The sequence below is a fragment of the Salvia splendens genome, unplaced genomic scaffold (assembly GCF_004379255.2).
Source record: "Salvia splendens isolate huo1 unplaced genomic scaffold, SspV2 ctg157, whole genome shotgun sequence".
Lineage (NCBI taxonomy): Eukaryota > Viridiplantae > Streptophyta > Magnoliopsida > Lamiales > Lamiaceae > Salvia > Salvia splendens.
The window spans coordinates 1-23,236 of NW_024598796.1; the positions used below are offsets into that span (position 1 = coordinate 1).

The window sequence follows — 23,236 nt, forward strand, 5'->3', positions numbered from 1 at the left end:
TTTATTTTCTATTCGGTCCCTCATCAAATAGAAAATCACAAAATGGTATCTACATTATTTCCATAACAAATAAAACACTTTAGCCCAAACTTTAATCCTTAATAGATCACTTTAATTGGGCAACTAAAAGATAGCCATACACATTAAATTAGTCATGTGGAAGCCAAAAATTCCAACGTTCTACATGAAAGATGAAAGTTGATGTTAAAGTATGTTTTGAGTTTTGAGTCAGAACTTCTATTTTTTAAGTTGAAAGAGTGATGTAGAATTTTGTGAAAAGTGTGCGAGTTTAAAGAAAATTTTTGTTTCAAAAGTCTAGAATGTAAAGGTGAGGTGTGAAAGTACTTTTGCTCTGGGATGTGAAATGTTGTGGGTTATACTTGGTACTAATTCTTTTCATCTTTTAAATTTACGTATTTCTTTACAAAATTTGCTGCACCCCCATTTTATTTATTTAACAATTATCACAAAATAAGCAAAAATTGATAATTAGCTAAATAAATTAAATGATTAGTACAATTACTATGTACATACTCCATTTTAACACCTTCATTTCTTGGTAAAAAGTAAAAACAGTTAACACAGTTGTTTAGATACAACTAGGAGAGACAAGGATGAAGATAAAATATTGTGTTGGGAGATGTTTTTGGAAATGTATGGAGTGATCGTTTTCGCGGTTAAACTGCGGATGAACCAACTGACATGGACGAATCAGAGGCACCAAATTCGGAAGTACAACTCGAAAAGCATATCGAACTACCCTTGCTGTTCTTGTACAAGGAGAGAAGAAAGATGGCGCTGACAGTGTATGCAGATCGCATGTCGCAACCTTCCCGAGCAATTATCATTTTCTGCAAGTAAAAATTGAATCTTGCAGTTTGTTTTGTTAACAACTGATAATTTGATTTTGATGATATATGTGGATTTCTGTGTGTTGAAGAGTTAATGGGATAGATTTTGAAGAGGTGGGAATCGAGATCAACAAACGCCAGCAGTTAACTCTTGAATTTCAAGGTCCAATCATATCCCACAACTCAATTATCTTCAGTGGATTTTAGTCCGACTATTTTCCATTTGTTTTTTTATTTCCTGTTAGAAATAAATTCCATGATGAGAGTGCCTGCTATAGTGGATGGAAGACTCAAGCTTTTTGAGAGGTAGTATTTCTTTTTCACTTTTCTTTTCTGTTTTATAAGAATGGTCAATGGTTTGTATGATTGATCCATTTGTTAGAGCATCTTGATTTTGTGCAGTGCATAGGAACATGATCTTCTGTATTCATGCACTTTGTAAATTAGTGTTTATTTGATTATGTGCATTATTCTAATTTTAAGCTTCAAAAGCTCAATGACTGCTTTGTTGTTGCAACTGTTATTGACACACATGCACTTTTGGTATGTTTTGCAGTCACGCGATTATGATATTTTGGCTTGTGCATTTCCTGGAATTGCTGATCATTGGTACGTTCGATTCTCCCTTTTTCATATTTTCGGGTACAATGCTTCCTACATGAATAAGTTGTGTTTAGAGATCCTATCTTTGTTTCTTTAGAACTTATGTTTTTCGTCACTTATTTGTAACCTAACTCTCGGTCATCTAGGTATCCGGCTGACCTGTTCCTGAGATAGAAAATTCACTCTGTGCTAGATTGGCATCACTCAAATTTGCGTAGTGGCGCAGGTCTTGTACTGATATCTGTTGTTTGTCTATGTCTTACCATGATTCTGTTGCCATCGTTTTATGTAGAAGCTCTAATGTAACTAATAGTCGACCCAAATATCCATGCTATGCTGGTTGATTCTTATTACAACTAGCTTATTTAAAACCTTTTGTGCCACTTTCAGCTGGATATGTACTTAATTCAACTCATGGACCTGCACTCGGGCTGCCTCTGAATCCGGAAGCAGCAGCTAAAAGCGGAACTTCTTCTTCAGCCTCTCTTGCTAAGATCGAATCTTTCTGGCTTAAAGGAAGTGGGCGTTTCTTACTTGGAAGCACTCAGCTTCAATTGCTGATCTTAGTTTAGTATGTGAGATCATGCAGCTTGAGGTAATGAGCCATGCTTCATTGTGTTTCTGTACCTGTTTAAAGTAGCAGTTTGTATTATGTGATGATGTTGTAATATCTCCTTCATAGATGTGGTCAAGTCAGTTGATACAAATAAAGCTGTAGTCATATCATATTCAGTGTGGTTTCACATTCTCTTCCACATTTTAGAGTTAGATCATTAATGAGCAGGGATGCAAACGTGGTCAAGTACAATTATTTCTGTGTATAAACATCAAACCATCTGACCATAATGTGGTGTTATTTGTAATGCAGCTTGTGGATGAGAAAGATCGAGAACGAATCCTGGGTCCCCACAAAGGAGTTATGGAGTGGATTGATGATACGAAGAATGCAACAAGACCTCATTTTGATGAAGTTCATTCAGTCCTCTTCAAAGTCAAACAGAAGCTGCAATCACAAAGAGCAGTTGCTGAGACAGGGAAAAATGTGCTGCCTCTAAGATTTAAGTCAATAGTGTTTCCAACACTGATATGTATTGATCCCTACTATGTTAAACAATTGTTGGAACTTGGAAAAATCGTGTGTTAGGAGATTATTATCAAGGAGTTACATATTCATCATGAGAAAATGAGAGGTATAAGAAGCAAGGAGAAGCTACATTTACTGAGGATGAAACGTATATTGGTGCATGTAATTCAAGTCATATTTATCTTACTATGCAATAAAAACACCCTAATTTTATTCTTTTTTATCTCAAAAAATACAAGCGTTCATATTTTTGGGCCATCATCAAAATTATAAACACATATATAAACTAAGGTAGTAAAAAAAACATAACTAAGGTAGTAGGCATCTCTTAGTAGAATGTAAAACCCGAAATTTCACCAGATAATACACAAGTCCTAATTAATTCAGCATATGAAAAGGTCTGAAAATAGCAACACAAACCAGACATACATCCTAGATAGGCTATGTAGATACTAAAATATAGAATGGGTTAATTGTACTTAGGCTTCCTCTTCTGCGTACTCATCTTCTTCATCTTCATAATCCTCGTCAGCTGTAGCGTCTTGATACTGCTGATACTCTGCAACCAAATCATTCATGTTGCTTTCGGCTTCAGTGAACTCCATTTCGTCCATTCCCTCACCAGTGTACCAGTGAAGGAAAGCCTTCCTCCTAAACATAGCAGTGAACTGTTCGCTGACTCTCCTAAACATCTCCTGAATGGATGTTGAGTTGCCAATAAATGTGGACGCCATCTTCAGACCAGTGGGTGGGATGTCGCACACTGTGGACTTGACGTTATTCGGGATCCACTCAACAAAGTAGGAAGAATTCTTGTTCTGTACATTGATCATCTGCTCGTCCACCTCCTTGGTGCTCATCTTGCCACGGAAGACAGCTGATGCAGTGAGGTAGCGTCCGTGGCGGGGATCAGCAGCACACATCATGTTTTTAGAATCCCACATTTGCTGGGTCAGCTCAGGAAACAGTAAGAGCACGGTATTGCTGTGATCCACGAGATGTAAGTGGGGCAAAGCCACCATGAAGAAGTGAGTCGCGGGAATGGTATCAAATTCCACAGCCAACTTCCGAAGATCCGAATTGAGCTTGCCCTGGGAAGCGAAGGCAGCAAGTGACACCACTCATGGTAGCAGATATCAAATGGTTCAAGTCTCCAACTGTTTGCCAATAAAAGGAGAGAGATTATGCAAAGATACCAAACAATCCATCAATAAGAAATTAGTACTCCCTCCATTCCATAGTAATAGAGTCATTTTGTCATTTTGGTTACGTTCCATAGTAATAGAGTCATTTCCATTTTTAGTAAAAGTTCACACATTTTTCCACACCTACTTTACTCTCTCTTACTTTTTTCTCTCTCTTCATCTCTCAATCTTTCTCATTTCCACTTTATTCTTCATTTCCTTAACTACCTAACACAATATTTCTTTAATCTCCATGCCGAAAGAAACACCTCCATTATTATGGAACGAAGGAGGAGTACTAGTTACTCTCTCCGTTTCACTATAGTTGAGGCGGAACTTTTGGACACGGAGTCTAAGAAAGGGATGTTGGGTGTGTTAAATAAAATAGTTTAAAAAAGTAAAGAGAGAGGAAAAGTTAGAGAGAATAAAGTATAAAGTGAATAAAATAGAGAGAATAACGTACGAGAGAAAAGTAAGAAAGAGAAAAAAGTTACTATATATGGAAATGACTCAACTAAGAAGAAACTTCCCGAAATAGAAAAATGACTCAACTATAGTGAAACGGAGGGAGTATGATTCATCAGAAGGATACAACACAGAAGAAATACAACAAATATTTCTTAGCTTGAAACACAACCAGTAACTGTTTAATATTAGAAAACTTACTACGGAGTACTATTACTTAGATTGTTCCAAGAAAACAAGTCTTTTTTGTTCCTAAAAGTAGAAGCTAGAATGCATACCACAGCAAGAACGGAATGGAATTGAAAGTATTTTAGACAGTCTAATTAATTTTCTTTCCTATAAAGCAAAAAAGTTTGAATGCGTAGTTATAAATAGTAGAGACGAAGTACAGAAATCAATATAATAGATGAAGCATGAGACTTACAGCTGGGAGTTGTCAGCTTGAGAGTTCGGAAGCAAATGTCATAGAGAGCCTCATTGTCAAGGACCATACACTCATCAGCGTTCTCAACAAGCTGGTGCACTGAAAGGGTAGCATTATAGGGCTCCACAACTGTGTCAGACACCTTGGAGATGGGAAGACAGAGAAGGTTAGCATCATTCGATCAGGGTATTCTTCCCTTATCTTGGATATCAAGAGGGTTCCCATCCCAGACCCTGTGCCACCTCCCAAAGAGTGACATACTTGAAATCCTGAAGAACATGATTAATCAGTTAAGCTAAGCTTTCCAAGCAAAAGATTTAAGCGAAGCTTTCAAAGTATTCAAATATATTACTAAAGAAACATGGAAATCAGTATTTTAAAATAATCCAATTGTCCAGAGTCTTTATTAACATACTACTGTCTACTTAATATTTTTGTAACATAAGGCGATCCAGATACACAACAAAGTTCCACATAATACTCGACACAAATGAAATTTCATAATAATCATATCAAGTAAAATATATCTGCATCTCATTCGGACATGCCACATGCTTTTACAGATACCAAAAGTAAAAGTGAAGTTTTCAATCTATGAACGCGATGGTACAGATCACACTCAAGTGGCACGAAAAGGTTAGCAAACACTACCATTGAGTAAAGCCGCACATAACAAGACTTCAACACAACAAACTACGAAAACTTCATACAAGCACAAATAAGACGAAACCTCTCAAAAATAATGCGAATAAGACCTTCAAATAACGATTCACTTATACACAGCGTATTAATTAACATGAATTCCCTTTAATTTCGATACCTTCTCAAATACCCTAAACATTTTACATAAAAGCAAATACAGTTCGTCAATCAGCCGTAAAATAATTATCTAATCTACACGGACGCACACACACTGACACACATACATATACACGCGCGCGAGTACAGCTATTTTACGCAGAGATAAATGGGGCAAAAAACGGCATAAAATAGAGGAAACGGCAATTTTTACCCTGGAGACAATCGCAATTTTCAGCTTCCTTTCTAACCACATCGAGGACGGAGTCTATGAGCTCAGCTCCCTCGGTGTAGTGACCTTTCGCCCAGTTGTTGCCTGCCCCGGACTGCCCGAAGGACGAAGTTGTCGGGGCGAAAAATCTGACGAACGGCCCGGAGCGGACACTGTCCATGGTTCCTGGCTCGAGATCCATAAGCACGGCTCGGGGAACGTATCTGCCGCAGCTAGCCTCATTGTAGTAGACGTTGACGCGCTCAATTTGCAGATCGGAGTCGCCGTTTGTAGCGACCGGTTGAGTCGATGCCCGTGTTCAGTGCATACCACTTCCCAAAACTTTGCTCCAATCTGATTGCCGCACTGGCCGCCCTGGATGTGAAGGATTTCACGCATTCTTTCCGAGAGAGAGAGAGAGAATTGGCAAAAGAGGGTTTTGCTTTTCTGGATTTGCGTTTCGCGGAAATGTTGAAGAGAAAGGGAAAAAACGGATGGATATTTTATTATGGGGAGGGAAAAGGCAAATTTTTGAATTTGGGTTCTGATTCGCTGCGGCAGACTCTACCACAGCCTTTTGTGGTTTAGATACGTGTCGCCGTCTCACTGGGGGAGGTATTTATTAAGCACAATCACAAATTCACAATAGACACCAACAAATCAAATAATTTAATCTTAGAGCATCTCCTATGGCGCCCCTCCGGTAGGGACGTCCGGTCGGACAACGGGAAGGGCGACGGGACGTCCGCCGTTGGGAGGTCGGAGGTCGGATACGGACGTCCCGGGGACGGGCGGGTGGACGGGCGCCACTGTGGCGAAGGTCGGACGTCCCGGTCGGACGTCGATATTGATTTTTTTTTTTTTTTTAATTCTATATATACGGCTCGTTGAACTTCATTTCATTTGCACCACTTGTGTTAACAAGTTTCTCTCTTCTTTTACTACAAATTTCATTTCTACAAATTAAATTATTGTGATTTTTTTAATTGCGGGATGTCCTAGTGGGAAGGGCGATGGGAAGGGCGGATATGCAGGGGATGTCCTAGTGATGTGGCAGTGGGGTGGGATGTCCTAGTGACGTGGCAGGAGGTGTTTTTGGGATGTCCTAGTGGATGTCCGAGTGGGATGTCCGCCCACTGGAGATGCTCTTAGTTACTAGTAAGTGTAGTAAACTTTTGTATAAAATTAACTTCTAATAAAAAAAGTTCAGTAGTTAAGGGGAGTTATAAGACTAGCTTTTGTATTTTAGAGCATCCACTACGAGGCGAGTGGCCGTCGCGCGTTCCGTCGCGGAGAGGATGGATCTGATGCGCGACGCGTTGCGAGGAGCCGTTTCGTCCCGCGCCCGTCGCCAGCGCGTCCCGTGCCTGCGAGACAAGCGACGAGCTGTCTCGCCACGCGCCCCTGGCTACGTAGCGCGCCCCTGCGTCGTGCGTGACGCCCACTCTGGCCGGCCCGCGGGCGTCGTCACGTGCTGACGAAATAAATCTTTTTTAAAAAAAATCAGTTTTTTTTTTAAAAATAAAAAAATTTCGAACAGTAATATTACCGTTTATTTATTACCGTTTTTTCTTTTTTCATTAATATTTTTACTCTATAATACTCCTAATTCATCCTCATTTCACACACAACTACACTCTATTATTCCTAAATCATCTCAATTTCATCTCCAATTTTCATCTAACAACTCATCACAAGATGTCCCGCGACGGCAACTCCGGCGGTGGGAGGCTCCGGCGGGTGGATCTCAACGCGTTCGGCGATTGAGAGACCATGATCAACACACTCGGTGGTTCCTGTTCGTCGACGCCGGGGTACCCATGGTTCGACGACGCCGGGGGTACCAACCAACCAATTTTGACGTTGATGCATATGTTTGTCCCCTCTGCCCCCGCGGTTATCGCAGGGATTATCCCAGATTCGGGAGGATTTTCCCGTTGATCCCCGCCGGGAGTAGGCCGAGGGCGGTGGAAAGCTCCAGATTGGAACCCCAGGCGGGCGACGAGGAGGAGGAAGAAGAGGAAGAGGATCTAGGCCGGCATCCGTACAACAACTTCGAAACGCTGGCGGTGTACAACGCCTGGGTTACCGTCTCGTACGATCCCATCGTCGGGAATCAACAACCTCGGAAGCATTTCTGGGAAAAGGTCTGCGAGCTCTACCACCAGATCAAAGCCGAAAGGCTCCCGCAAAGCGCACATTTAAAAGCTCCGTTCTCACTTTGACCGAGTCGACAGACATGTCAAAAAATTATGCGGCATCTACTTGACCGAAGCGGCGCACTACCAAAGCGGCGCCACGGGTGCCGACATTCTGAGCGCGGCTTTGCGCATCTACAACCAGGACACCGGCAAACATTCAAATATGTTAATGTTTTGCAGGCTGTCAAGGACGAGGAAAGGTGGGCCGGTGGTGTCCGCTCCAGCTCGGGCTCAACCTCAAAGCGCACGAAGCACACGGCGAGTGGCCAATACTCGTCTGGTGACACTGGTGAGGGCAAGCGGCGGACAAGAGGGTGCACCGCAGGAGTTTGCGGGTACGGCCGGCGATGACTGGGGATCCAGCCTGTGGGCGCCGTCTGCCGCAAGGCGGCGAAGGCGGCTGGAGCGAGGAAGGGCCGAGGCGAATCAAGCCAGGCGCGATCGGGCTCGGGGAGGCTCGGACACCCTTATGGCGGTGTACATGACCGCCACAATGGCCGACACTTCCCGCTTCTCTCCCTCCAAATACGCGGCCTGGTGGAACAGAATTGTGCATATGGCAGCACAACTTGGCCTTCGGACTCCCCCTCCACCTCGACCGCCTTCGAAGGATGATTCGCCGGCGGGAGTAGTTTTTTATTTTCTTTAAATTTGTATTTTAAATTATGCAACGTTTAATTTTTTAGGATTTTAATTGTGTGTTTTTTTTATTTTATTAACTTTTTAGTTGTACTTTTATTTTATGTTGGGTGTTTTTTAATGCAGTGTTTTTAAATTGAATTGAGTTGGAAATAAAAATAAAAAATGAAATTGAATGAATAGTAATTTAAAGGACGGTTTAAGAGACGGTTAAGGGACGGAGCGTTGCAGGTTCCGTCCCTTAGTTTAGGGATAGAGTAAAAAAAGTACGGTAGGGCCCTCAAATAGTAGTTTAAGGGACAGTGGGGGACAACGTAGTGGATGCTCTTTTGTACTTAGCCAACCCCGGCTGCCCATAATCAACATACGGTCGCGCTATTATACTTGACAATTGGAGTTTAATTATTTTTAATAAATATAGTGGTAGCCTATTTTAACTACAATTGCGAGTAATAAATTATTATTAGTAATAACCATCATTAAGTCGGCCGCACAAAAAATTCGTCAATATGAATTTATAGTCCGATTTTGTAGTATAATTTAATCTAAATCTTTTTTTATGTGAGTTCTAATATTGGACACAATCAACCAACTTCGCATTATTATAGAAATAAAAAAATAGGGAATACTCCTCCCATTCGCCATTTATAGTCCGATTTTGACTCGTCACGAGTTTTAAAAAATTGTTTGACTTTGTGAAGAAAAATGAGAAATGAGTTAGGAAAGAATAATCTCACTTTTATATATTAGTTTTATAATAGAACGTAAGTGCAATGGGTTAGGTGAATAATGAGTTCCCTTACCTAAAATGGAAAAAAGCAAATGAGACATTAAATCACGGATATCCCAAAATTGCAAAATAGACATTATTTTATGGACGGAGCTATGTTTGCAACGGGTTTTAGACTCCAATTGATTAAACATAATCCTACTATCTTTGTACGGTTCATTCATTTTAGTAACAAAGACTGAACATAAACTACAAAATCATTTGGAAACTCAAATGATGATAAATGCAAGGCTTGATGGCTTAATTTGTAATTAAAGATCTAATAACCCATTGCAAAAAACACGAGAAAAGAAAATAGTAGTGAATTAAATGAGAAGAAATAATTAAAAATAGATAGATAAAAAAAGAATAAAGTAGACAGATGACAATATAACAAAGTAAGATGGATTAAATATGTGAGACCGCCCCCTTTGTGCGTAGTGCGAGACTGCCCTTACTGGTGTGCCTCGATTCACCAGCAAAGTGCTGGACCGGACCTCTCGCCTTGTGGTCCGGCCCCTTCCCCCCCTCTCTGTTACTAAAGATGTGATGCAAAAATGGTGCTATATTGGGATATAAGTCAAAACCTAACAATACTATAAGTGCTCCTTATTATATTCATTCTTATACAGTATTAAGTGAAGTTTATGGAATGAGTAACATGGTATAAATTCCTTTAAGAGTAAAGAAAAAGCAAAGAAGAAAGAGCAGCCTTAAGCATGTTGGTTACAGATGAAATCTCTGACAAATACACGTTTTGATCTCAACTTGACAACCAAAAGTGGTGATAGATAAGCTCATACTTCACCATCATCCCTTTTTTCTATTTTACTCTACTTGATTGATTCTATGTACACAGACAAGGATTTCCTACCCTTACTACCAAAGATTCATGCAATATAAATATATATAATTCCACATGATTATAGATCCATGGCAATTATACCTATTCATGCACTAAGTATTATAGGTTACATTTTCTCCGATTTTTGCATGACTAAAACTCATGCATGTTTGTTTCACTATTTGTCAAACTAAACTCACACTATATTTTTTTTATTTTTTTGACCTTATATCAGATAAATATTCATTCTAAAACTTAGTCTATGAAATTTTTCACTATTTGGATCATGAAGATCTACGTTAGATTCATCGCTTCATTGAATGAATTGGTGGCCATGAATTTAAAGGTGAAAATTCCATTTTTTTTTTATTTCCATCATTTTTCATAATAAATTCATCATAGTTCCTATTTTAGAATGATCTGGTATTCTGGTTTGTGGCAAACATATGTCAATGTATCACTTTTTAATTGATTGTTTATAATTTAATTAGTTCAATGTTTGTAATTATTCGCTATATATTTCATCATTACCTTGGTGTTGAAACAATTAAAGAGGAACTTGGGATTAGTTTTGTAGTGAAGAAGCAATAATAGTAGACATGAATGTTTTGTATGTTGGTGAAGTGACCACCCACTTCCCTTGCAGCCCCACTCATCCTTACTTAATTTATGGTGCATTCATTATTACTACTACTATTATTTAGCTAATTTTGATAAATATTCGGAATTGTCAAGACTTGCTAAATGGCAAAAATCAATGATATATTGTTGGGTGTTTCTATCTATTTCAAGGCTTTAGGGCCCCGCAATCGATGAGAAATTAATATCCAATGTTAATCATGTCAATTCAATGCAACAAAACTAAGCTATAGGTCGATGAGTCTTACCCAATACAAATTTTAGAGACGTGGGTTGTCTCAACTATCTATTAATAACCCATGTGAATTTGTCATCACTCATCACTTACTCTACTCCATATGCAATCAAATTGAATTTATGCTATTACATATTTGCTGGCTTCAGATTTATGTAGGACTTGTGCTAGGCTCTGAACTGGTAGCCTAGACTAAAACTACAAATGATCAAAAAAATTAAAACAGAGTAGTACTATATACTAGCCTATTAAGCACAAGATAGGGCCAAGTACCGTCGTGCACGAGCACTACCGACAAAGTATCGTGCTTCACTTTGTGCAAATATCAAATATTTGTGTATTATAGTATAAAATTTAACGGTACAGGGGAGTATCATTTTTCAGCCTGATGTGTATCATTTCCTGGTTTAAGGTTTTGAATCATGGGTTTGGAATATATAGCATTATATATCAACGTTCGAAGTTGATATTAAAATAAAAATAAAAGAAAAAATTATTAACAATTAGAAAAATAGAGTGAGATATTAAAAGTAGGATAGAAAATTTGACGTGGTCTAACATCGGAAATATCAATAGGACCATACAGGGGCGGAGTTAGGAATTAAACTCAAGAGGGGCAAAAATATACATAAGCAAATAATTGAATAATTGAGAAGGGGGCATTTAAGAAGAATCTCAAAAAAATATTCAAAATTGAAGAAAAAAATAAGTATAGAAGTAAATTTTTGAGCAGGGGCAATTGCCCCACTATAAGTCTATGTGGATCCGCCGCCCCTGGGACCATATAATAGACATAGAGAACAAGTAGTTAAGTAGTCTAATGCATGGCAAAAAGCCTTAAAAGTACATGTAAATTAAATTTATGGGACGAACAAAAATGACCAAAATGAATTATTTTTTAGGACCGAGTAAAGTACATTTCTAGCACTACAAGTGTTACTGGTAATCAATTTTTATTTCTTGGCCCCAATTTTTCTAACCATGGTTATCATGATTGATAGTCTTTTTGCTAAAATCACATTAGATTAAACTCATAAAACAACAGCTGAGCTTGCTTTATTATGGCCTAAGATAAACAGACGGTATTTGAGCGAATTTGTGTATCATCGAATCGATGCCATTACTATCCTTATATTAGTCTATTTGCTTTTTTTGTGCCACCATATAACATACTTATTCCACAAGTTTGGGTGTCCCGTCGTTAATTTCACAATTTATAAAGATTTGTTACAAATAAAAAGTATTACTACCACATGGCGAACCCTAACTAATATTCATAACAATTAAAAAAAACATATTCCCTCCATCCCAAAGAATATACACTTTGGATTTGGCACGAGTTTTAATGTAAAATTGGTAGTAAGAGAGAAGTAGATAAAAAAATAATTAAAGTATTGTTAGTGGATAATGAGTCTCGATCTCATTAGAATCTCATTAGAGTGAAAAGACTTTCAAAATTAGAAAGTGCATATTCTTGTGGGACATAATAAAAAGGAAAGAGTGCATGCTCTTGTGAGACTGATGGAGTATAATTATAAAGTTTAATTGGATTAGTGAATCCTAATTAATATTCTTAAAATAATAGAATACATAAAACATTTCAGATTGAAAAAATATGATAAACTATAAATGAAACATGTACATAAAAGGAATAGAGGCACCAAGGTGTTTTATATATGGAGTAGTACATCATAACGTAACTGTATGAGATTTCTAAAATTCAGCAAAATGTTTCAATCTGCACAAAAAATGCAGAGTCTCTCTTATAATGATTCAGAGAGTCAGGATGCCAAAGGCTCAATACAACCACCAATAACATCTCAGCCAAAAATCACACAACACCAAAAAGAGTCGACAGCTGAAGCAAAATTTTGGACCTACCTAACTATCTCCAATAACAAAGAATCATGAAGCATTTACAACAACTCAGGCACCTCAAAGAGATTTGCAGCAACCTGCCAAAGGTGCATTATATAATTTAGATTTACAGCATAAGCCAAGACTCGCTATGAAGAAAGCGCGAGCTCAGCCCAAGCCAGAGACGACGCCTTCATCTCTGCAGGTACAGATGTGTCTATGCCACTCTCCAACATGGTGCACAGCTCCACCATCGACGTTCTCGTGCTTGTGCTGGGACTGATGCATAGGCTCACAACGTCGCACACCACTTTCAGATCCTCGTATCTGAAATGCTTCAGCTCGGGATCCACCACATACGAAATCACTTCAGGCAAATCCAGATATTCCTTGGCCTGCAATTACAACGCAATTAAAACAAGTTGAGATGGTGAATTTTCAGTGAGATGAGTTGAGAGAGGCCTACCCAATCCACCAAGCACCCTTTATCTTCGCAGTATGGAGGTCTCCCGCTGACGATTTCAAGCAGTAGAATCCCAAATGCATATATGTTTCCCTGGATATCGAGATGGCGTCCTTCCATATTCTTTGGGAGAATACAAGCTGCACCCTCGTTGCTAATGGTGCCTGAGCTTTTCTCTGATCTCGAAAAGAACTGTCTTCCAGCACTCAAAGTCGACGAGCTGCAGAAAAAGATGGGGGTATCTACTAAGAACGTTGTGCCTTATCATGGGACTGATTAACAAGTTATCTTGCCTTACCTTGGGAGAAAACTCATCAGTCAGATAAATGGAACTCGAATTCAGATCAGATATTGTAAATGGCGGGTCAAGTTCGGAGTGAAGATACTTTAAACCCCGGGCAATCCCAATAAGAATCCTCATGCGCCGAGTCCACGAGAATTGGCATGCTTCTCCATCTACACTTAATCAAAAAGTATACATCTTCAGCTGTTGTAACTATACCATGATGAAGATCCAAGTCTAAAAAGACAAAAGAAAATTACATACAATGAAGGTGCTCAAAGAGTGTTCCATTTGATGCATAATCAAAAACCAGCATCCTTGTAAACGGCTTGCTTTCCATGCAATAGCCAAGCAATTTACCCACATTCTCGTGATTCAATCTTGCCAACCCAGCCACCTGAATTATGTAACATTTTTCTTAAAGCATGTTTGAATCAAGCAATTTACTTTAAAAAAAAGATAGAAACTTAGAAAAAGAACCTCTTTCTGAAAATAAAGCTCAATGTAGCTTGACCACTGTTCTTCTTAATGCAAAGAGATATTACGGCAATCTCTGGTCCACCTTTCATGGTCCCTTTATATACTAAGCTATCCGGAGACGAGCCAATGATGTTGCTGAAATCTTCACAGGCTATTTCGAGTTCCTGTCTCCTGTACCTTACTACATCCTTTGGTACTTCAGAATCTGCATAAGCCTCTCGTTATTAGAAACTCAACAGTCGATAAAGAGGATTTGTCCTAAGCAAAATATTGGTCACTGAGGGAATTAAAAATTCAATTGCTGTAAGTAATGTTCGCAGACACCAACCTATATAAATTGAAAAGTCGTCGTCCTTAGCACTCGAAGACTTCTTCCACGGGATCATGACTGAATGTCTTCTCTTCCACTTCTGGGAGGCAGTGAAAAGTGCAATGACAAAGAGAATGCCTACAATAGTTCCAGTCCCAATTTCAAGAGCCAAGAGCCACAAAGGTTTCGATGCATTAGTTCGACCCTTCGCTACCTCTGCAGTAGGCAGGTGCGTCGGGTTAACTGAATGGCCTTTAGCAGGTTGCATACTACCTGCGGAAGAAATATTGTCAATTCTAGTGTCATTACACAACAGTGTTAGATCCAAACTAATTCGAAATTTTCATAATTCTTTGCAGGATTTAACCAAGTCAAACAAAATACGTAACTAAAGCTAGGCATAAATCTGGATTGCCTACCACATAGTGCCGCAGATCGTTGCTTCACGTCTTTGTCTTGAAGGCAATTTCCCTGAAAACTTGTCCTATAATAATAAAATCATATTTTTAAGTACATTATGGAAACAGTAAAGAGGTAATAAAATAGATGAAGAGAAATGCAACAAAGGAGCTAATATACCTGGGAAGATATCCCAAGCACTGAGGTATGGTTCCAACCAAAAAATTGAATGAGAAATCAGCTACTTTTAGTTTGGAGGATCGACAAAACACTTTGAGCTGGCTATCTGAAGCATACCTAATAATTGTATCAAGGAACAACATCCAGAGACAAGTTAGGTAAAGTTTAGGTGAATAGTCATCCAGTATATGTTTCGATGCAACATATTCTCTGATGGAATGCTATTGAAATAACTATAGTAAACAAATTATAAAAGACTTCAACCCAGCCCAAACTACTAAACTGGGACATAAGTTACTGGTTATGGCATCATTTTCTAACCAAGGAAATGAGTTACTAGAGTAACTTTAAAGAAGAAATTGCACGATGATAAAACCCTAGAGGTCAACCATATTTAAAGTTAATATGTTAATACGAAGTTCGTGAGACAAACACATAAAAGAACTTTAGTCTTACACTCCATGTGTATCCGAGGAAGAATCTGAACCATTATCAGGCAGAATGCCCCCAAGCTTATTCCTATCCAGTCGAAGCTCCTCAAGTTGTTCCAAGTTCCCAAGTTCAGGAAGTAACTTCCCCGTCAACCCATTGGATTGAAGATTTCTGTAAAAACAGAAGACAGCCAAATGCTAAGAGGAAAGGTAACGGCCAAGCAACAGAGGAAGGATACCACAAATACACTGATGTCCTCAGCCATATTTCACTAACATTTTCACAATGCTGCTTAAGTTCCCAATTTCGTGGGGAATTGCTCCTGTTAGCTGATTCGAACTCAAGTCCAAAACCTTGAGGTTTTTCAGCCGGCCTATTTCCTTAGGAATTGCACCAATCAACAAGTTTCCGTGCAAAATTCTGCTCATGCACCACATACATACTATCAGCCACATATATCGAGCAACAATAGCTAATCTCGTACATTTGGAAGACAAGAGCTTACAGTTCTTGCAAATCCGAGAGCTGGTACAAGTCCGGTGTAATAAACCCCTTCAAAGACTTTCTAGACACATTACTGCAAACCAGGTAGCATCATAAATGGCAAGTTATGCTGTGCACTTACAGCTTTCCCACAAATTATTTTAAACCAACATTGTGCAGAATCTTTTGCTCTTTCACTAATTAATACTGGCAGAAAATCTTACAGCTTTATTACATGATCGCCACCGATGGAACAAGCAATGAAAGGCCAACCACAAGGATCGGAGTCAAGAAAATTCCAATTCGACAACACATGTGTTGGATCCTCCAAAATCTCTCTCTTGAAGGATTTCAAAGCTTCCACTGAACATAACCCACAAGTCTAACGTAAGACAAAACCAACACATAATAAAAACTTCACTACATTATTCAGCTCAGCTGTAAGTCTGTAACCACAGTCTCACAAATACATTATAAGTACTTATCTATGAACAACTATAACCCAAGATGCACTATCACAAAATCAAACAAATATCCTACATTTTTTCAAGAAAAACAAACAGTTATCAAATAACTACCAGTCAATGGTGTACTATACATAGCAAATCAACCAAGAATCATGATGTGTGGGTCAAATTGAACAAATATATTACCTTCATTTTGGGGGAATGCGGCACCGTCTGCCAGAATGAGTCCTAAACTCAACAAAACAACAACTCCAAATGAAGTAAACCATCTCATCTTTCAAGCTGGATCATATACACACTAATGTTCTTGAAGAGCCAATCGACAAAAACAGAGTGAAAGAAAACCCAAAAAGGAATATGGAGCAAGGTTGTTCAAAATCCAGCTAAAATGTGGGTGTTCAACTGTTGTATCAACAATGAATTTAAGGAGTCCCAACAAAGAATTTAAAGAGTATCAACAAAGAATATAAAGAATTAAAAGAAAAGAACACAATAAGAAACCAAGATTCTATCTTTATTCCAAGCGGAGGAAAAAGAAAAATGAAAGAGAAGAATGCGAGCTGCAGAGCCAAATCAGGAATCAAAATCAGTAACAGCAATGACAGCGGCGAATGAGAAAGTGAAGTTCGTAAACGAGCAAGACTTTGATTCAAAGACAGGATTCGTTTCAATGAGAGAGAGAGGGGAGATGAATAGAATGAAAGACTGCGATTTTACTACAAACACCAATGCGTTGGAGTTCGACAGAGAAGCTCTGGAATGTCTTGCTCTGTTTTCTTGAGCAAAATGACTGCAAAAATCTGGCGGTTGTGTTTGTGTGTGTGTGTGTGTTTTATTTAATTTGCGTTAATTTTGCTTTGAATAATGAGCATAGAAGAAGTTGAGGCAGAGGCGATAAACGGGGAGTAGTGGGATTAGTGGCGTAACTATTAGCATTTCATTAAAGATAATGATTATGATTATACGTGAAGCTAAATCTAATAAGTATTTTGAGAATATGGACATTAGCATCACACCAAAATGTTTTAAAAAACCGGACGGGTAAGTAAATCGGTGAAGCAACTGGTTCATTGGTTCAACCGGTTCAATGTTCGAACCAGAATATTATTATAAACATATATGATTAAATATATATTAAATAATGAATGATAAATGTAATTAATAATTTATCACTAAAACACATTAACATTATGTATACTTATATATAATATATTATATAAAGAACAGTAAAATATAATGAATATTAAATTTATACTAATATTTTTCATAATAAAGTATATTTTAAATATACTAAAATTTTGTTGATATTTTATGATAAAAACAAATAAAGTTTATTTTTTTTCAAAATATGTTTTATTTGAAGCAATAATATAACATATAGTAACAAAATGCAATTAATAATATATAAAAATATTAAACCTTATGTATAATTGATTATATATAAATAATAATAAATTTAGTGAATGATAAATATAGTTGCATATAATGTAATTAATAATTATTATTAAATTTAGATTATAAGTCAGTGTAAATAAAAATTTATCACGTTTAATATATAAATTAAGTTAATGTTCATGTTATAACATTCAAAGTATTGCGATTAGAGTGGTAAAGGTATTACTAATTTGACAAAAGGTCTTGTGTTCAAGCCTCCTTAACAACAAGTTTTAAGCATTTTTTATGAAAATTGGTTTCGGGTTCGCAGTTCAACCGTTACTGGTTCAAGGCTGCTCAATATAGTAAATCGGACCGAATTACTTACCGGTTTACAATCCAACCGGCTGGTCCGATCCGGTTTTTAAACACTACCCCCAACAAATAAAACCATCAAAATATTTAATATTTGACTCTTAAATACGATAGTCCCTACAATAGTATTTAAATGACTACTTATAATTTTTGGCTGATATGAACGAAGCACACTGAAATTAAATGAGCTAAGTTTCAATTCTTATTTACACAATAACTAGTATCGGAATTATTCTAATTCATATTTTTAAATTCTAATATTATTAATATTTCTGATCTTATTCAGAAAGAATTGTACAAAGATAAATTGCCTATGTATGACCTAGCTATAATTATGCTATTATTCCACCATAATTCTAAATTTTAAGAATATAAACATAGTAGGAATTTACCGAAGATCTAGAAAAAACAATTGGTCCACTTCAGATTTTATTGTTTTTTACTTTTATTTATGTATTTAATATTTATAAACTATGTTTAAAAGTCAATTTAATTTAGTTATTCTAGTTTTTAATACTTTCAGTTATTTGACCAATAATTGAATAATCAACGCGTTGATGCGAGATTCAAGAGAAGAGCTTTAGATCATTATAGTGATTGTCTTGGTTGGGAAAACATATAATATGTTTATTAGATTTACAAAATGGTTAATGAAATCAAAATCTTAAAATTTATCCACTTTATCATATTTCTCTGAGTTTTATTTATCTATTTTATGTTATGATCTAATAAGTCTAAAATCTCAATTTATTGATGATCCAAATAGTATTTAAACAATTTCTCTGTCACCTAAAAAGTAGTAGTAGTATATGTTTTATATAGTCTTAGAAAGGTTGGAATTTGCATGGAGTACTACTGTATTTATTTTTTGGAGTAAAAGTTGGTAAGATGTTTTACATTTTTTCATATTACATTAAATGGGGTTTGTAGGAAGTTTACTCGTCTAATTTGATTCATTAATAAAATTACCAACTCCTTATATAATTAGGTTAGACGACACATCAAAGGCAACTTTAGAAACGTTGACGCTGCAACCCAATTTTTTTTCCATTTTTTTGTTGGGGTGAAGTGGAGTGGGTTAATTTTTTTCTTTTTTTTTAGGGTCAGATTAAGGCTATATTAGAATCTCTTTCTTTCTAACTTGGTAAAAAGATAAATTTAGATTGCATACTTATTTATAAAGAAAGTCTGAATTTTTAATTTTGAAAGTCCCCAAGGAACCGGTCATCTTATAAGTTAGAACTAACTTATGAGTTATAGTATTTGGCAACTTTTCACAAGTAAGCCATAAGTATTGGAAATACATTTGAGAACATGTTTTGATCATATAATAATTCTCTCTCTTTCTTTACAAAATTATATGTTTTGCTCTATTTTGATACTATAATATTAGATATAATTGGTATATCTATGATTTATATTCGTTTAGCAACGAATTGATAATAGATTAATAGGTGTTAGATGAGACAAAAAATTCATGGAATAAATACCAAACACCGACACACCTCATTTGTGCTTCCATTTAATAATCCTAAATTTAAAGCTCCACACGGTTTACCCTAAAATTCTTGAAGGACATACCTCCACATTATCATTTTCGGATTAAAAAAATATACGTATTTGTTTTTTGAGGGAATACACAAATATCCAGTTGAATACTTGTAATTGTAATTTTCTGTTTATCTCTATTTGTGATATCATATTTCTTAAATAAAGAATTATGAGTTGTAAGGGATAAATGCGCAAACATGCGAACTTAATAATCAAAAGTTAAAACTTTTGCCGAATCCTGCGCCATTAATCATGGGTCTTTCTCGGCACACATTTTGAAAGCACCGCTAAATAATTGAGGAGAATTTCAAAAAATAAAATAAAATAATAGTAGTCCCTCTATAATATTTCTAAACGAACCATTTTTTAATTTATTTTATGAGATACTCCATTATTTAATTTGTTAGAGAGAATATATTATAAAATTAATTTTTCAAATTTAAAATTATGTCATTTGAGTGAGATGGAGTAAAAATTATAGAACTATTATCTTAAATGCGATGGATAAAATAATAAAAATAAATTAAAGAAAATAATAGACACCTTATAAATGATATCTAGTGTCGGCTACCAGACAAACTATCGATGATCTCATCGAAGAAGGATACATTTTGCTTTTGAAAGAAAATAATAGTACTAGTACTCAATGATAGAAGAAGAAATTTGTAATCTTCAATTAATCCAGCTGTTAACCACGAACTTTGCATAATCGATTACGAGAATAAAATTTAGTAATGTGTCACGCATTCATTCATGATTTTCTGGAAATTAGTCTTTTACTTGTAAATTATAGATTCAAAACAAAAATATGTAGTAAGAATTAAAAATTAAATTAAATGGGCTATTTCAAAAAATTATATCTTCATCCTTAATTTATACTCCTAGTACTTGTAAAATAATACAAACAAATATAATTCTGGAAAATCAACAACATTAACAATAGTCAAAAAGGGGATAAAAAAGCTAGTATACAATTTCACATCAATATTTTATGTAAATTTTGACATGAATATTTAAAATCTAGACCGCGAATAAATATCTTAAAAGAAGCATTCTAATGATATACTCCTAAGATCCAATATTTACTTTCTAAAATATGTTTTTTTTTCTTCTCAAATTGCTAATCAATAGTACTATCCCACTAGTTTGTTTTTATACGTGTGGGAAAATCGTGCATATATTTATTGACAAGTAAGAAAAAAATATCAGACTTACAATTATTGCATTTCCTCGTGCTACCAAACGTGCATTATAAGGCAAGGAGAAAGGAGAGTCTTATAATTATGTTATATTGCAAAGCTAATTAGGAAATAACGTCATCTTTATTCATTTATATATAGCCAGCATTTTACAGTGAAATATGGTGTCACATCAATTTGACTTTGTTAATACTCCATAAGAAAAGGTAGTTTTGATCAATCCGTTGACTCATCGCCTAATTAAATTAATGTTTTATTTTAATTCATAATACTAAATTTTCCAAAATGAATTGAGGGGTAAGTCAATTATCAATATAATTTTCTTTAGGAAAGAGAAAAAAAGTTGATCACACCACATTTTGAAAAAAAAAACGATTTTTATATTCGTTTATTTTATTCAAAAATTTCAACTTTTGAAGCTTACAACAAATGTAATAGGAGTACTTAGTAATGCAAGAATTTATAAGTCTTCAGTTTAGGGATTTCTTTAGCTTCTAAGTTTGTGGGCTGAAGCCCAGTCACAGCTATTTTCCACAACCGCCTAAATATTCTATATTGGGCCGAATAATGGTTTAACATAACTCTTATTACAATGGACCCCTTTATTTATTGCAAATTTATATCTCAAGTTTATATTTAAAAAAAATCTCTAACTTTTTTTAGAATTAAATATGATATAATAAGAAAAAGTGTTGTAACTTTATAAATATGAAAAGTTTAGTAGTACTATGATAGATTTCAACAGCGTATAAATACATGTCAAAGTTAGAATTCGGTATCCAAATCTTGAATTTTTTAAGGGCACTTCGTTTGGTAAAACACTTATGGACTATTTATAGTTACTAATTAATAAAGCGTTCGAAATTCAAATTATAATTTGAACACTTCATTCATTCATCACTAATAGATTAACGGAAAATCTTGAAAATAAACCAAATATGCAAACTGACTCAGCCCAATACACATAAAACGAAAATCTTGCTAATTAAACTTAGAAATTGAGTGCATTTGCGGATAGAAAAATTAGAACATAGCAAAACTCGATAGGCCATCACAAACTACGCTTCATATACAGGATCATAAATTTGGACTTGATTCCTTAGAAACTAAAATGAATGAAGGGAGAATATCCGTTGACGGAAGAAACAGTTTGTATAGAGCTAGAGAAGAGAACGATTAGGAATGACGACGGGAAACAGAATACCTTGGTTGAGACGGGGAAAAATAATCCTAGATTTTTATGTTATTTTTCCATCGTTTTAGGAATTACATTACTTTCCTCCTCAAATTCTTATAATTACACATTGAAATTTATTGATTGGGAATAAGACTATTATCCTTATTTTCTTATAATTACATCAAACACAAAAAATTAACAATTGAGAATCAGATTACTTTCATAGAGCACAATCCGTGTCAAAGGAACGAAGCCTACAAAATACAAGAATGATACTATTTCTAAAAAAGCGTACTTAATACTCTCTTGATATTTTGCATTACTTGCTTATTCCACATTTCTTCGACAATATCGAGCAATTAATAATAGATTTAAACTGCAATCAATTTATTGCAAAAAAGAGATTATTTTGTTATCTAGGTTAAGATTGTCATATTAATCTTTTCATGCAGCCATAATATTGCGAAAAAGATATGTTATTTTACTTATTTGTGGTGGATACATTGCACACAATTTGTTCACTTTCCTGCATGCACCTCATTTCATTGATTGAGATCAGTTAAAATAAAATATTGATCAGTACTTTATAAAGGGCGGAGAAAGAAACCCTCATCTTGGTAAAATAATTGAAAAATAATAGTAAGTGTTTGGAAAACATTTGGCCTTCTCTATCTAGAAAAGTCTAAGATTCCAAGGTGACGACCTGCTGAGTGGACTTCATACATTTGATTCTGATTATTTAAAGGCTCTATATCCTCTTAAACAATTTTATTATATAGACTATAATGTACTACTGTATTATTGATATTGACAAAGTTATATCTATGTCGTGCACATGTAAATATATTATTATTGCATAATTTTCCCTAAATAATGAGTAAACCATGTCATTTATGGACATACTTAATTACAAGAAAATTAATAATGCACATTTAGAATGCCGATACTATTTAGGGAGTATATGTTATGATAATCTGGCCGGTCCGCACAGACTTCTTTCACATAATTGGATACAAATTATTTGAGGATAATCGAATCAAAACTGTTTCTTTTGTACTGTATTGGTTAAAAATCAATATGGACCATTGTATTATGTATAAATAAGCACTACTTGAAGAAACTACTAGTATTATAATTATAGGATTATAGTTATAGGACGTGATTAATTGTTAACTAACTTAATTTACTAATTTGTCAGTGTCACATATTAAAAATGGCAACACGGTGGCATTATATATCAATATAAATTTAATGGACAT

The 23,236-nt window shown here is 35.7% G+C and overlaps 3 pseudogenes; 1 reads left to right on the top strand and 2 right to left on the bottom strand.

Moving 5' to 3' along the window:
* The first annotated feature begins 561 nt into the window (after nt 1-561).
* Nucleotides 562-2,598, top strand: LOC121789172 (annotated as a pseudogene).
* A 227-nt stretch (nt 2,599-2,825) lies between these two features.
* Nucleotides 2,826-6,103, bottom strand: LOC121789174 (annotated as a pseudogene).
* Nucleotides 6,104-12,615: 6,512 nt separating this feature from the next.
* LOC121789173 lies at nt 12,616-17,212 on the bottom strand (annotated as a pseudogene).
* Between the last annotated feature and the right edge of the window lie 6,024 nt (nt 17,213-23,236).